Genomic DNA, 15,533 nt, shown 5'->3' on the forward strand with positions numbered 1-15,533 from the left:
TTAAAAATTAGTACAGAGTAATATTAATAGATACATTTTACTTCAATGTTTATTTCAAAGTTAACAGAAAATATTTAATTGTTTGGAATTTTTTTTTCTCAGCTAAAAATTGGTCTATCTAGGAATCTGTTAATTTAATGAACTTTATTATGATTTAGGTTCTTATGGTATTCCCCAAAACTGAATTTATTATTTTATTTTAGAATATCATAGATCCTACAATTGACAATTACTTATTTGTAGTTTCTGAAGGTAATTCTTACACTGGTCAGGAAGTAATAAATGAAATACTTATGGCTTCAGTGCTGTCTCTATATTCAAAATATTTTCATAATCAATCATAACTGATACAAATGAAAATGTTTTGTTCTTTGTCATAGATTTAAGAAGTTGGTCTGTATTTGAAATACTAGGAATATATGTCCATTCTATCTTATTTATATTACTTATGAAAATAAAATTACATAGTCAAAATATCCTTTGAGGGTGGTGATCTGGTGGTATGAGAGCAAGAAAAAAGAGTAGAAAAGAGAGCTTTGAGGGTGTTGGGGAGAAATCATACCTCTTCCACCAACTCTAGAAAGCTTATCAAAAAGGTGGTTAATTAATTAAATCAGAAATGTTTAAGTGCAGTTTTTCCTAACACTATTTTAAAAGTGAATACATCAATAAGACTTAAATTAAAGCACTCTACAAATGGGTAGAAGAGGAATATATTAGTATTACTGACTGCTTGTGATGGTTCTGAACTATTAAAAATATATCACTTACTGTGTTTAAAATAAAGATTCTATTTAGCATATTGGCAAAAAAATGTAATGGCTTCTGAAGAGGCAACCTAGAGAATTTATAAGACTTCTCTTACAAATAGTATGCAATTTGGTAAATTAGGGTTTTTTTTTAAATTCCTAAATACCAAGTTAAATAGCTAAATAACTAAAGGACAAATACATAATTAAACATTCTATAAAATTTGCTAAACTTCCTCTTATTTCCCAAATGAAATATGTACAGCCATGCAAGCGCTATGCATCTATAAATTTTCTGTGCAAAACCATGAGTGTAAAACTGGGAAAAAAGCCTGCACAAATGCTGATTAAATATTTCAATCTTGTAAGATTCTTTAGTTGCAATTCTTGTGAGAGAACAGTTCAGTGGAAATCCTCACTTGAAATATGAACTGAAACAATTGTAAAACCTCATGTTACCACAGATGCTTCTCATTAGCCATTTTGAGGTAAAACACTGAAATCCCACAGACTTGATGTAGTGTGAAAACAAAAGGACGTGTCTGAAAACTTGAGTTTTCTCAAGATTGTCACAGTATGTGATGAATGAGGAAATGTCTTCAGACAGAAGTTAAGCACTTTTTATTTCTGTGTTGGACTTTTTTTCTGCTGCAAGAAAGGTAACTTTTTCAAACATTGTTCATAGAACCTGTTGTTAATGAATGTGATTTGTAGATCATGCATTTCAATGTATGGATGATCAGAAAAATGAAGACATTCTTTGTTTAAAATATACAAATCTGCCTTGCTTGTAATAGGAATGAAGACATAACAAATGAGAATGAATGAGACCAGAAACAAAACTGAGGACCCTGTGGTGTCACTCAGGCAGAGACTTAAATACCAGAACTGATATTTAGGAAAGCAAACTGGAAAATGTAATGCCAAACCTTAACCTTAGTTATGTAGGATAACAATCATGATCATATTTTCTACCAAAAACTTCCTCACAGGCTTATTCTTACAATCACTCTGCTGTGGATGAAGTGATCACCTAAGTGTTCAAGCTCACATGAAGTCAGAGGATGTATCTTCTCAACTAAATCCATTGGAAGTCTATACTTACTCTGGGTGAATGCAGCACAATGTGCTTCTGTGGTTAAATGTCTACTGCTTCTCTAATAATTTTGTGCCTGCATAGCTTATTAGAAAGTAATGATGGAGTTGGATGGTTTGGATATATTGATCCTGTGCAGTAGTTGTGGGTCAGGATTACTACTGCCTTCTAGTTGTCGCTGAGTAACTATGCCCAAGTCATATGAAACATGCCAAGATGCAAACAAAGAGGAAGTAAGCTCAGATAACACATCTTTATTGTCCTAAACTGAAGTAAGGTATTCAATATAATCCAGATAGGTCCCTTTATGCATCTTAAAATATATAAACTCCTGTTTTGGTTTCAACAAGCAGATGTGGATAGGTCTTATTCAACTTCAGCAGCCAGAGGTGTCCCAAAGCTTTCTGAAAGGAACTTCATCAGGAATCTTAAAAAGTTCACATCTTTCCAATGCAGTATTTTTTCTTTTTTTTTTTTTTTTTTTTTGTGTATGCCAGCTATATAGATGAAGGAAACTGATCTCTAAAGTTCACTTGAGACTCAAAGAAGGTCTTAATTATATAACTAGTTTATGCCTAAATGTAAGGAGCACAATCTACTAGGTTCACTTAAGTTCATAAGCACTTTCTCATCCCTGCTAACTTTTATAGGACATAGGATGCCCCTTTCAGGATTTTTTTTAAAAAACAGTTTCGTAAAATATTGATTAAAATAGGCCTCTAGGTTAAGCAGATGTTTCCCTTAGCTTAAAATGAAATGACTGAAGCTAAAATCATGGTGATAAAGATGACATGAATTTGTAGGATTCTGAAAATATTTGTGCTTTCAAATACTCTGCCATTATTTCAGATTTCTGAATCAGCTGTTGAGGGTGTTAAGAAAACTGAACTTTAAAAATATTCTCGTTTAGGAATGGTACTCCTCAATTCAGTGCCCCCCACTGAGACCCTCCCAAACCACATGTTGCTCTCTCTTGGTCATCTTTCCCCTCACTTCCTGTTTTGGTAGGATGGAGTTGAGAATTGGAGGCACAAAAAGAAAAGGTCACAGGTTGAGATAAGAACAATTTACTGGAAATAGCAATGAGATAAGTAAATGAACAGTAACGGCAACAATATTAATAACAAAAGTGTGGAAAGAGGGAAAATTATTCACATGTAAAAATGCTCATTACGGAGCCCACGGCTATAAACAATACCTGATGGCAGTCCCTTGCCACATTTTCTGGACCGGAAGGAAGACCTTCTCCCCACAAGAGAGAGTCCCTTTCCCCCAGCCCTGGCAATGAAGTGAAGTGTTATCAAATAACAACAGGGGCCTGGCCAGACCTCTACTTGGCTACTGCAAAAAGTTACCCCTGTCCTGGCTGGAACCATGCAAAAAAAAAAAACCAAACTGACAAAAAAGCTCAAACAAAACAAAACAAAACAAAAAGATAGATAGGAAGTGAAAAGGAAAAAAAAAATGCCCCAAAACCAAGTCAAAGTCCCTCACAAGATATACACATTTATTTACATAGATTTCAGTTTTGACAGCTAGCCACAATTCGACAGTATGCTGTCCAGTAAATCTTTTAAGGAAAAGAAAAATATTTCCCTCTTTTTTATTTTATTTTTTTTGTAAAAACTGGAATTTCACAAAAATGACAAAAGAAAATTGATTTTTTTTCTTATTTCACATAAGTTTCAGTCTTCATTGGAGTGAATTTAATTATTCTTGAAGACTAATGCACTAGGATCAACACATCTAATTTTGAATAATGTTTTTACCTGCATTACGCATGTTGGAAGATGGTTTTCTCAGTGAGCATTGTTCTGATACGAACAGATGGAAGGCATTATATTTTAGTTAACTTCTAAGCTTTAAAACTACATCTTCATTTCCACAGTAATTATGTCACTCATTCTAGTGTTGTCTTTCAGGCAGTTTGATTGTAGGAGAAAATATTATCTTGTCCTCCACCAGAGCTTATCAGAAAGTTAAACAAAGATATGAAAAGCCTAACAGTTACATTTTTAAGGTATAACTTCACATTTATTTACCTAGACAGCACTGCATTAAACCAATGAAAATATGAGTGTTTTCTTAAATAGGACAATTCCCCACTTAAATTCCAATTTTTCTACAGTTGTGTATATGTGAATGACTTCTGGTAATATGCTTACATATCTGAATAAAAATCCAACATAAAATACCACCTGTTTTTTCAGATAAACCTTCTGTTTCCCTCTTTGAATGCAGCCACATATGGTAAATTAGATTAGCATGGAAAGTAATAAATTCTGTGATGAAATATAAGATCAAAATGAGGAAGTTTGCAAAGGATTAGTAATGTGCTCGTTTTTGTTTACTTCTTCATGAGAGGAGTAATGAATGGATATTAAAATTCTTTTTTGTTGGAAGTCTTTTTATGTCCTGTTTTGGACATGCTTACTTAAGTATTAAGATTGATTTGTCTTTTAATATCAAACCCCATATCATTTGATTATTTTTAAAAATACAAAATAACAAAAATAACAAAAAAACCCCTTCACCTCTTTGGAAGTTAATTGTGTCTAAGTGGGACAAAAATAGCAAAAAAGGGAAACCAAACAAAACCAACAACAATAAAAAAGAAAACAAACACCCGAAACATCTCAGCCAACCAACTAACCAACCAACCAAAACCAGCACTCAAGGTCACATAAAGGGAAAAAAGTGATGGTTCTGCTGATGTCAGGGAGTAGTTTGTAGACTGCAGAACCTTTCACTCTCAAAACTGTTGAGTAATTTTGTCTGTGCAAAAAAATTTTTTCTTCTTATTACATGTTTTTCAAGCTGTGGTTCTTTGTGTGTAAACACTTGGGGAGGACCACTCAATCTCTTTAAGAAAGGAGATCTACTTCTTCCTTACTTGTTGCCTGGCAACCGGGAGCTAAATCCAAGTTCTTCATCCCCTGCAAACCCCTGTTACTACCCTGCAGGGAAATGGCTTTTTATGAAGGCAACTTTACAATTTTTCATCCCCAGCTTCAAGAGCTGTCAATTGCATGGGATTTAGCTAAGATGTTCTTCCAGGAAATTAAGACGATACAGGTCTTCTTACTAAAAACGCTACTTCTTACTAAAAATGCTACTATGAAGCAAAATGGCTGAAAAGTGAAATAATACAGATTTTAATGCTTTGATTTTTCAATCTTGCCTGTTTACACAGACATACTGTTCAAGCTAGTTATTTCAGATTCTCTCATATCAATGACAAAACTGAGAACAGTGTTAGCAATTCATAAAGTTTAACATGCAAATTCCCAGAAACTTATAATTTTTTCTGGCTACCTTGAACAGAGATGAATGGCCTGTACCATCCAAAAAAGGGGGTTGTCAGTAGATTTATTAAGACCCTTAGCATAAGTTAAAAGTGCATCAGGTGACTCCTACATGCTGTACTTTAGTTTTGTCTGAAATAGTCTTGGGCCTATATCCCAGAGCCAGGTGTAATTCTTAATAATAATAATCATGGAGCAGATAGGAGGTGAGGGGAGGGGAAGGGAGGGGAAAGGAAGGGGAAGGAAGGGGGAGGAGAGGAAGGGTAAGGGAAAGGCAAGGTAGGGAAAGGGAAAGGCTGCAAATATGTATTTGAACTTTCTTCCGTGAAATTTAAAACTTTACATCACTGTGTTTCTAGCTTCTTGCATTGTGCCATTTCTTGTTTAAATGGCACAATGTAAACAATTTCTTGTTTACAAAAACATTGAAGTACCTTGCCGTTTCCTATATAGTGTACATCCAAAGATCCAAACAGCAACAAAGGTAAATCACAAGCTGATATTGGCGTTTCTAATCTTAATTGTAAAAATTATGGATTTTCTAAAACAAGTTCTTTAAATACATTGTCAACTGGAATTGAAAGTTTATTTATTCTTTAAATAGAGGGACTTCTCACATCAGTTTTGGTTTTTACATGGGTTTTGCAGGTAATATGGATCAAATAGTCAGTGTTCTTTCGTCAATTTGTTTTTTATATTTCTGGTATTATCAAATAACTTTACAAACAAATATTTTGTAGCAAATTGCATTATCAGTTATATGGGATACTGAACTCTTTGTTTAGTCGTTCTGTATCAGACTAAAAAAAGTAGTTTATTCATAGACATAGCAAGTACAGTTAAGTGTTATGGGGTTTATTTAAATTGTAAGGGTCTTAACAATTTCTGGTGACGTTTCTTGTTTAGTCTACTTAGTGATTTAGTAATCAATGGAAAAATGCAGCATATAAGATACATATTTAAAGTTACTAAGAAAAATTATAATATTCTTAGCGAAACAACACAAAAATTACTGATATGTGTTCTAGCATATAATGAGTATAACCCTGAGGAATATGTACATTTATTCCATGTTACTTGAAAATTTCAGCCTTATTCTCCTCCTTATTTCTTATAAAATATCATGAAGATTCAATATGGCATGCCTTCTATTTATATGGTAGCAAGTTTCAATTCAAAACTTAAAAAAATCTAACCTCCTGACAGGTCAAAGTAGGAAAAAGACACACTTATTTTCAGTAGGGACACACCTAATTACTAAATCAGGAAGCCTAAAGGCTCTTACCTGCCAGCTGTAGTAGTCTGGTTCTGCATTTCTAACAGTTTTCTCACATTGAAAATCATATTTCCTGCTACACTTCAGACAAAGAAAGCTCGTAGAACAGTTGCTGAAAACCTTCTCCTTTAATATAAGCATAACTATTTTGTTTCTATTGCAACTATATAAATCTACCTTCTGCTTAGCCACCTGTAGAAAATTGCACCCAAAATCATGCAGAAAGTTATTGCACTGAACCTTGAAGACAGGTACTCTGACATCCAGCTGGAAATTCAAACTGTTCTAAAACTGAGAAAGTTTCTAAATAGCCAGTATTTGAAGCCATGAAAGGGTTTGGTCAAACAACAAGAGCAACAAAAATTAGGGGTGCACCTCTGAGGACAAGAAACATGCTGTCTTTGTGCCAATTAGAGGAGATACAGTGTCTGACTGGCTTTTTTATTGCTTCAAAACAGAGTAAGAGGACATCAAGGTTCACTGGATTAAAAATTTTTAGTTCTGTCCAGTAGTTACTCTGAGATAGTTATATTATACCTTTTTATCCTTTCAGGATCATATTAATGAGTTAAAATGCTTACTTGCTTAAGTAATATTACATATTTCATCCAGAGATAGGCAAAGTTACCTCTGAAAGACAATTGCTGGTTTTTGACTCCTGAGGCTTCTCTTTTTTGGCATGTACTCCCATTCTCTGTAGACATTAAGGACTACTTTTAAAGTGTGAAAGGTGATGCTTAGGCCCATAAACATTGATGCTACTGGAAGACAGACATTTCACCTGGGAGTTCAGAGTTGGTTTGTACAGCAAATTCAGATTGTCATGGTGAGCAGGTGACATTTTGCTTTTAGCTGTTGTCCTGAAATTAACAAACTAAATTTACTATCATGCTATTGTGATGCCTTCACAGAAAATAATTTCAGGCTTGTAAAGGTAAAGCTGACTGAACAAACATGGTATGATGAGATTTAGGACATTTGTTAAATCTAGTCTCAAGGTGATTATAGAATAGCCTGAAGTGCTACAGAAGCAGCTATGTTGGGGACTTCTGGGGGCTGTTCATCACATTTTGAAAAGTTAACATGATGTGTGAATCAAAAGGAATCAACACTGGTGTTTTAGAACATGGGTTGTTTATAACTACCAATAGAAACAAGCCCAATTCAAGTTAAATAGGGTGTACTGTTCTGTCTCTTGACAGCTAAGTTATTTTTGATCATACTAATGAGAAACTACTATCAGGATAGTTTGGTTCTCTCTGTCTAACTGAACTTTCTTGATAATTTTTCACCAATTGATATACTTTCTCTTAAGTATTTTGTTAGTAAATGACATGCAATTTTGGCAGAATGAGGCTTTTCCCTGCATCTTCCTCTTAGCTCTAAATAAGAAAACTTTTGTTTCTGCCATGGTACTACATCCATTAGATATTTTATTTTCTTCCAGGATAATGACCTGGACATCTGGGACAATCCTTTCGTTAGTTTTGGCTACATAAGAGATTGCATTGTTCAGACAAAAAGGTTGCAAGGTACCCTCTTCAGGTAAGGATCAGATGGCAAAATTAGCATGCAGAAAAAAAAATTCTCCAAAAAGCTAAAACCTCAAACAAGTTAATAAATTGCACACAATAACTAAATGGATCAAGAGCACTCTGGTCTGCATTAGGGTCTTTCCTGCAGGCAGCCAAGGGAAGTTATCCTTCCCCCCTACTCAGCACAGGCGATGCCACAGCTGGAGTGCTGAGTCCAGATCTGGGCTCTTCAGTACAATCAAGCAAGCAAGCAAGTAGGCAAGAAAAGACAGCAAATAAGCAAGCAAGCAAGGAAGGAAAAATATCTCAAAAAGTAGAGATTATTAGTTGCTTTGAAAAGCGTAAATTGAGAGGAATAAATTACTGCAACTACAAGATTTCTAACAAGATTTCTAACAACAAGATCTACAGCAAAATGTACAAGATTACTAACAGCAGATATATTGATAGATAGGAGTTATTAAAAATAACATTATTAAAACAGCCCTACAACAGGAAAGGCATCCTGTAGACTTTAATCTACTCATTATTTATAAAAACAAAAAAAAAAAAACAAAACAGCAAAAAACCTAAATTACTTCACTACCCAAAACAAAAACAGTAAAAATCCCAAATTGCTCCACTACGCAAAAATTGTGATTGTTTCTTTATAGTCACAGAAGCCTACATAATTTTGTCTAGCAATTTAAAATAATGAAACTCTAAGTAATAAATATGAAATCATGAAACAGTATAAAAAATGAAATATTTAAGTTATTCAAATATCTTAGCCATTAAAATTTGAACCATATAACTTTGATTGAAACTATTTGCCTTGCAACATTTTTTCATTCAAATAGCTTCACTGAATTTTGCAGGGGACTAAAATACCCAGTCCCCCCCAAAAAAAGCAACCTAAAATCAAAACCATTCCAAATTATAAGGTAGTTCAAATAAGTCTAAAAGGACATTTCCGTGTTTTGTTATTTTTATACAAAATAGTGCAATAGATTGGAAGATTACAATTCCATTATTTTTTGTTGTCTGGAAAAGTGAAGAAACAGCACAGAAATAATGTTATTTGGCATGAATCCGTTTGAGTCTTTCCCGAAAATTGTCACCGATTAATTTATAGTAGGATAGATGCCAGAACATAACTACACCACCCAGTGACATATCATGTCCTTCTTTACTATTGAAGATCACTGTATTTTACTCTCCCATCCTGTTTAAACCCCCACTGTCCTACCAGGCTAACAGGGCACTTGCTCTGTCCAAGATGTGTCCAAGTCCAATAGACTTCAAATGGAATTCTATATTTTATTCCTATCAAAGTCAGTGGTTTAATGCTGATTCTAGAAAAGGTAGAATTAGCCCATGGATAAACAATTTGAAAATTCTAATCTTAATAGTAGAATCATAGAAAGGTTTGGGTTGGAAGGGGCCTTAAAGATCATCAAGTTCCACACCCCTTCCATGGGCAAGGACACCTTCCACTAGACCAGGTTGCTCAAAGCACCATCCAACCTTGCCTTGAAGAGTCCCAGGGATGGGGCATCCACAACTTCTCTGGGCAACCTGTTCCAGCGCCTCACCACTGAGGAAAGTTGCACAAAAAAGTCTTGAGCTAGGTACACACTAATTTTTTAAAACTTTAAATATTAACAATTTCTAAACTCTGTGCTACATTGATTACTTTTCACTCAGATATCTGTATTTCATAATTTTGTGAGTATACATACATACCTTGTTCAGCTAAAATTTGTAACTTAATTTATTTTTTACTCCTACAATAACATTATTGAAATAACATTACCAAATGTCAATGTCAAATAGAAATGCCCTGTTCTGTGGGTTTTTTCATGTGCTGTAATATTTTGAGTGAAAATACAACATTCTATTGTAGAGTACTTAATTTAAGCATACTAGTGTTCACCTAATACTCTTTGTAGTTCTTTGGAAATACAGAATTAAATGTTGTAAGTGGAAACAGCTACCACTCATCTTGGAAAATGAAAACTAAATTTCTGCATACATACATTTACAAAGTATAAATTGTATCCCAGAGGCAAGAATTACTACAGTGCTGTCTAAGTCACATTAGGGGCCTTAATGTTGACATTTAATTTGGTAAATTATCCAGACTTCATATTCTGTACTCAAAATTATATAGTTCTCTTTTGGAAAATCAGGCAAAGAAACTCTTTCATATTCTTTCATGTTAAATGTAAAGAAATACAATCTTTACTGCAGCTTGGAGAATAGGTAGTTCTGAATGACATTGACTGGTAATAAAGCAGTACAGGATTTGAACTATTATGCTCAAAAATCTTTTTCTTTTAACTATTGCATAATTGAAAAGAGAAAATTAAAATAAAAAATTGGCGATAAAATCCACCATAATATTATTCTCTTCTTCTGAAAGAAAATAGACACAAATTTAATTGCTTGTGAAATGAAAACAAAAACAAACCAAACCAAACCAACCAACCAACCAACCAACCAAAAAACACTAAACAAAACAAAAAAAAACCCAAACCCACAGAATAAAGGTCCCTTTTTGATTACCTCTGGACATCATTTCAGCCAACCTCCCTGCTCAAGCAAGGTCACATAGAGCCAATCGCTCATGACATGTCTAGATGGATTTTGAATATCTCTGAGAAGAAAGACTCCACAGCCTCTTTGGGCAACCTGTGTCAGCATAGTTGGTCACCCTTACAGTGAAAAAATGTTTCCTGATGTTCAGTGTGTTAGTCTGTATATATTGCCTCTCGTCGTGCCACTGGGCACCATTGAAAAGAGCCTCTCTGAGCCTTCTCCAGGATAAAGAGTCTCAAATGTCTCAGCTTCTCCTCATAGGAGAGATGCTTCAGACCCTGAATCACCTTAGTGGCAATTTTCTTCTGGACTCTTTCTAGTATGTCCACATCTCTTTTGTACTGGTGGCCCCAGAACTGGATAGAGTACCCCAGTTGTGACCCACCTGATGCAGCTTTGAACCATTCTGCCCATGTATCCTGTCACTGGATTCCAGGAAGACGAGATCAGCAACTCCCTCTCCACTTCCCCTCCTCAGGAAGCTGTAGACAGCAATAAGGTCACCCCTCTGACACCTTCTGCCTAAATTAGACAAACAGAATTTTTAAAGTGTAGTTGGGAAATGTACACCTTTATCATTAAATAGTTATTAATTATTGCCATTTTTTGTCATTGCCATTTGAAAGCTAATAAAAACACTGTATCAAGCATCAGCTTTAAGAAAAATCTGTATTTCAAATATGGTAGTGATCCTGAAGCTATCACTCAGCTGTTGGGCTGCTAACAAACTATGAGACAGAGGTTCTTCTGACCTGTATAAGAGACTCTTACATTTTCTCAGCCTGAGCTGCAAATGAGATAGGGCTCCATGGTAAAGGAGAATGTGTTTTACATGTTATTCTCAGCAGAAGTTAGAAGGAGTCAATAGACATGCGTAGCAGTGTGATGGATGATATGAAGCAGGGATCCTCAGGCTCTTCTGTCTTTGCCACCTGGTAGTTCACATACTACAGCTAAGCTATACTTGGCTTGGTAGGAGGCCAGGACTTGTCACTGTCACCACTGATTTAAAGCACTGTACCTAGGCTTAGCACATTTATCATCCTTCTGGACTGTAATGAACTCTTCCTGTGTTGGATATACCCACAGAATTGTTTCAGATATTTTTAATAATTTTAATGCTTAGTCTGATGTGCACTGGACACATTGCTCCTAAGCAGTTATTGTTCAGAGCAGAAACAAAGAATAAACAGGAGGTAACAACTGGCTAATGGGTTGTATCTGATGAATGTATAGCTAACATAAATATGGAAATAAAGTATGTACAATAAGATGTTGTTCTTAATGTTCAATTAAAATCTTTTTATTTTGTCACTTTTAAGGAAGGTTATGTATTTTATACACGTTTGTTTGTCTTTGAGAAGAGAGCCCACTGGGAGAACTACGGTCATATTACAGTATTCCCAAAATCAGCAAAAAGGGAAATGTTGTACCCATCTCCCAGAAGCTCTGCTAAGGCACACAGAGGACAGGGAAGTGATTCAAGACAGCCAACAAGATTTGACGAGTGGACTGTTAAATGGATAAGGAATTGGTTGGATGGCCACATGCAGAGGGTAGTGGTTAAAGGATCGGAGTCCTGATGGACACCAATGACAAGCTGTCCCTCAGAGGTCTGTATTAGAATAGCTGTTATTTAATATCTTCATTAATGACATAGACAGAGGGATCAAGCGCACTCCCAACAAGTTTGCAGATGACACCAAAATGAGTGGTGTGGTTGACACCCCTGAAGGACAGCATACAATCCAGTGGGGCCTGGATAGGCTCAAGAAGTAGGCCCATGGGAATCTCACACAGTTAACAAGACCAAGTGCAGGGTGCTGCACCTGGGTTGGGGCAACCCCCGGTATCAATCCAGGCTGGGGGATGAACAGATCAAGAGCAGCCTTGATGAGAAGGACTTGGGGATGCTGGAGGTTGCGAGGTTGGACTTCAACCATCAATGTGCACTTGCAGCCCAGAAAGCCAATCATATCCTGGGCTACATCAAAAGAAGCAACCTGATCTAGTGAAAGGTATTCCTGCCAATGGCATGGGGGTCGGAATTATATGATCTTTAAGGTCCTTTCCAGCCCAAGCCATTCTATGATTCTATGAATATTATAAATGGGAAAAGCATTTATATTAATTCTGTGTTTATTAGAAAAATAAAGCAAAAAAATGTTGTTAACTTGGATTGGCTAGCACAAACATGCAATACACGTGAAACTAGAAGTGAAGAGAGATATAATTTTATTTTTAATGAAAGTTGGAAGTTTGAAGTAATCAAAATTTGAACAAAGTTTCCTTTATTTGAAATTTATGCTATTTTAATTCAAAATCTCTAAATATACTAGCTTTCCTCAAAGAAAAATAAATGAAAACTTTAAAATAACTTCTTTTTCTGGGATAAATGTGTCCATAATACTTTGTGATTTTGACACAAATGTTTTTATCTCTGGTAAAGGGGTTAAAATACCAATTATTGACATCTAGGTTGATTATTAGACATGTCCTAGAAAGACAGTCTTTGCAAAGATACTCTTTTTTTCAGATATTTTTCCTGAAAGAATAAATGTCACTCCATATCATCAGTTTCTTAGAAACACTGAATAACTGAGGTGGGAATACACCTGTGAAGGTAGCCCAACTTTCCTGCTTAAATCAAGGTCAGCTAATGCATGTTTCACAGGGTCATGTCACCAGATTTTTGACATCTTCAGGAACTCCACAGCCCCTCTGGGCATCCTGTGTCCGCACTTGACTGACATAGTGAAAGACTTTTACTGTAACATAAGGAAGTTCAGAATTCCCATGTTCCAGCTTATGTCCCCCCACCTCCTCTTCTCCCACTGTGGGTTTCTCAAAGGTGTCAGGCTCTTAACTGCCATTCTTATTTAGTAGTCATAAACAGCAAAAACTTGTCCCTTTCTCTATCTCTTTGTATAGCTCAAAAATTCACATTTCCTCAGATTTCCTGTGCTCCAGCACCCTGACCACCTTTGTGACCCATTTAGCAATGGGTTGTTCTATAATGCCCTGTTGTACTGGGGAGCACAGGATTAAGCATAAATGCCTGTCAATAGCAGAAACATTAGGAAAATTTATTTTATTAGTTCTGCTGATGTATTAGCATGACACATATAAAGCTATGTGTGGATTTATCATTACAAGCAAGAAGTGAGAAGAAGTTTGTAAGGAAAGTTCCAAAACCTAAAAGAATAAGTAATTACTTTACAGATATATTAGGACTAAGCATGAATTATACAACTTAGGAAAGCTGCATACACTGAAATTGGAGCATATATAGTATTGAAAGTCCAGGTAAAAACTGAGAATACCCCAAATTATTAAGTCAAGCTGCCTTGTACCTCATGAGACAAGTTAAAATAAATAAAAATTTTTTTGTAGTTAAAACTATCTACAAATATCTATATCTAAAAGAAAAACAAAACCCACAACCCAAAACAAGAACATTTATCCACAATGCACGAGAAAGAAAGATATTATGGACAACCTAAACCTAAAAAGTACACATATACTAATATGAATAGATATGACTCTGAATTTAAAGAAAACTCAGCTTGGAGACAATTCTTGGGAGAGCTTATTGGGAGCGGAGACCAACATCCACCTCACTACAACTTCATTTCAGGTAGTTATAGAAAATGATAATGTTTTCCCTAAGCCTCCTTTTCCTCCAGGCGAATGAAACAGGAGGCCAGGCCCAAAAGAGTTAACTAAGAAATTTGGGCCTGCTAACAAGCTAGAACATCCAAAATGATGTGTGTTGGTTCTGTTCTACTTACTGGACCAAAGCTTAAGAGAATAGTACAAGAACATGCAATAGGCCTAGAGGTAATAAATTAGAAATGCAGTAGGATAAGGTAGACATTTGAATAGAAGAAATAGGCCGGGAGCCAGGGCTTTTTCCAAGCTTCAGTGAGCGGGTCAAGAACAATAGAAGACAAGAAAGGTCAGGCTGAGGAAGATGAGTTTAAGCCCCCAGAACCATGGAGGAAGAGCAGAAGTACCACCAAAATTGAGGGCCAAGAGAAGGACCGCCCCAAGCCCCACCTGAGCTCCACCTATACTCCGCCTGTTATTAATATGTATAGATAGATGTTGTAGTCACTTGAATATGCATTTAATCACATCTGAAAATTGTATAAAGATGCTGATTTTGTGTGAAGCCTTCGAGCAAGTTTGTCCAGCGCGAGCTGGCTTGCTCCCAGCGTTGAATAAACAAATACCTTGCTGCTTAAAGATAAAAAAAGTCTCTGAGCAGTTTCTCGGACCGAGTTTTTCAGATTCAGTAAACAACCCCAGTTCCCTCAGCAGCTTCTCAGAAGACTTGTGTTTCAGACCCTTCACCAGGATTGTTGTCCTTCTCTGGATCCCCTCCAGCACCTCAATGTCCTTCTTGTACTAAAGGGCTCAAAAACTGAACATGGGATTCAAGGTGCATCTTCACAAGCGCTGAGTACAGGAGAATGATTACTGCCCTGGTCCTGCTGGTCATGCTGTTTCTGATACAAGTCAGGATTCCATTGGCCTTCTTGGCCACCTGGGCACACTGCTGGCTCACTTTCAGTGGCTGCCAGTCAGCACCCCCAGGTCCTTTTCTGCCAAGCAGCTTTCCAGCCGCTCTGCCCCCAACCTATAGCTGGGGAGCAGTGAGCAAATTCCTTGTTTTGCTTCACTTGCATCTGCGGCTTTTGCTTTGCTTATTAAAATGTATTTATCTGTGAAATGTCTCACTTTTGCGATTATCTCCCCATCTCACCAGGTGGGGAGTAAGCAAGTGCCTGTGTGGTCCTTAGTTGCTGTCTGGGTTTAATCCACTACAACAATCTATGCAAATACAAGCCTATTAGACAAGTCTCGCTATTAAAAACAGTTTCAGATTCAAATAATGAAGAAGAAAAATATAGAATACTCATATTGAGGGTGAATGGAGACCAGAGACAAATAATGGGATAATATAAATGTATGGTTTGAGTTGGAAGG

General features: G+C 36.0%; 1 long non-coding RNA gene across 1 annotated transcript in view; it reads left to right on the forward strand.

Annotated features, from left to right (window-relative positions):
• Window positions 1-6,306: 6,306 nt before the first annotated feature.
• Window positions 6,307-15,533, forward strand: part of LOC135409873 (uncharacterized) — a 33,648-nt gene continuing 24,421 nt past the window's right edge. The window contains exons 1-2 of the long non-coding RNA XR_010428402.1: window positions 6,307-6,885; window positions 7,874-7,971. This is a non-coding gene — a long non-coding RNA (uncharacterized LOC135409873). The remainder of the gene's footprint in view (window positions 6,886-7,873; window positions 7,972-15,533) is intronic.

Source organism: Pseudopipra pipra, chromosome 2 (genome assembly GCF_036250125.1).
Source record: "Pseudopipra pipra isolate bDixPip1 chromosome 2, bDixPip1.hap1, whole genome shotgun sequence".
NCBI classification, from domain to species: Eukaryota; Metazoa; Chordata; class Aves; order Passeriformes; family Pipridae; genus Pseudopipra; species Pseudopipra pipra.